The following is a 1,393-nucleotide window of genomic DNA, read 5'->3' as shown; positions in this document are numbered from 1 at the left end:
ATGTAGGTGGTGAATGAAAAATAGAAGGGATGACCATGAATGGAAAGAGAGAGGGCGAGGTAGGTGGGGATCCTGTGAGGTCCACAGATCCTGAGGTGTCAAGGAATTCCATCCCTGGACCAAATAGGCATGTAAATTGCCTTGGCACACCATTCTGGCGTTCAAACGCCCATTGGTGCACGTTCTGGGCGTTCAAACGCCAGTTTCATGCTTGTTGCTGGCGTTCAGCGCCAGTTTTTCCTCTCTGGGCACATTCCTGGCGTTCAGCGCCAGGATGTTGCTTGTTTCTGGCGTTCAGCGCCAGAATGGTGCTCTGTTCTGGCGTTGAACGCCGGCCAGATGCACCTTACTGGAGTTGAACGCCAGCCCGTGCGTCCTCTAGGGTGAAAAATTTTTTTCTTCTGTTTTTGACTCTGTTTTTAATTTTTTTGATTTTTTTCGTGACTCCTCATGATCATGTACCTAATAAAACACAAAATAACAATAAAATAAAATAAAATAAAAATTAGATAAATAAAATTGGGTTGCCTCCCAACAAGCGTTTCTTTAATGTCAATAGCTTGACAGTGGCTCTCATGGAGCCACAAGGTGATCAGGTCAATGTTGTATAGTTGCCAACACCAAACTTAGAGTTTGGATATGGGGTCTTAACACCAAACTTAGAGTTTGGTTGTGGCCTCACAACACCAAACTTAGAGTTTGACTGTGTGGGCTCTCCTTGACTCTGAACTGAGAGAAGTTCTTCCTGCTTACTCTCTTTTGTCACAGAGGGATGGCCATGTGCCTTAAACACAAGGTAGTCCCCATTCAATTGAAGGACTAACTCACCTCTGTTGACATCTATCACAGCTTCTGCTGTGGCTAGGAAAGGTCTGCCAAGGATGATGCAATCATCATCTTCCTTCCTAGTGTCTAGGATTATGAAATCAGCAGGGATGTAAAGGCCTTCAACCTTTACTAGCACGTCCTCTACAATTCCATAAGCTTGTCTCATGGACTTGTCTGCCAATTGCAATGAGAACAAGGCAGGTTGTACCTCAATGATCCCCAGCTTCTCCATTACAGAGAGTGGCATCAGATTTATTCCTGATCCCAGATCACATAGAGCTTTTTCAAAGCTCATGGTGCCTATGGTACAAGGTATTAGGACTTGCCAGGATCTTGTTTCTTTTGAGGTAGAGTTTTCTGAATCCAAAAATCTAGTTCACTAATGAGCAAGAGAGGTTCACTTTCCCAAGTCTCATTACCAAACAACTTGGCATTCAGCTTCATGATAGCTCCTAAGTACTGAGCAACTTGCTCTCCAGTCACATCTTCATCCTCTTCAGAGGAAGAATAGTCTTCAGAGCTCATGAATGACAGAAGGAGATTTAATGGAATCTCTATGGTCTCT

Source organism: Arachis duranensis, chromosome 5 (assembly GCF_000817695.3).
Source record: "Arachis duranensis cultivar V14167 chromosome 5, aradu.V14167.gnm2.J7QH, whole genome shotgun sequence".
Taxonomy (NCBI): domain Eukaryota; kingdom Viridiplantae; phylum Streptophyta; class Magnoliopsida; order Fabales; family Fabaceae; genus Arachis; species Arachis duranensis.
This window is presented reverse-complemented; position numbering follows the sequence as displayed.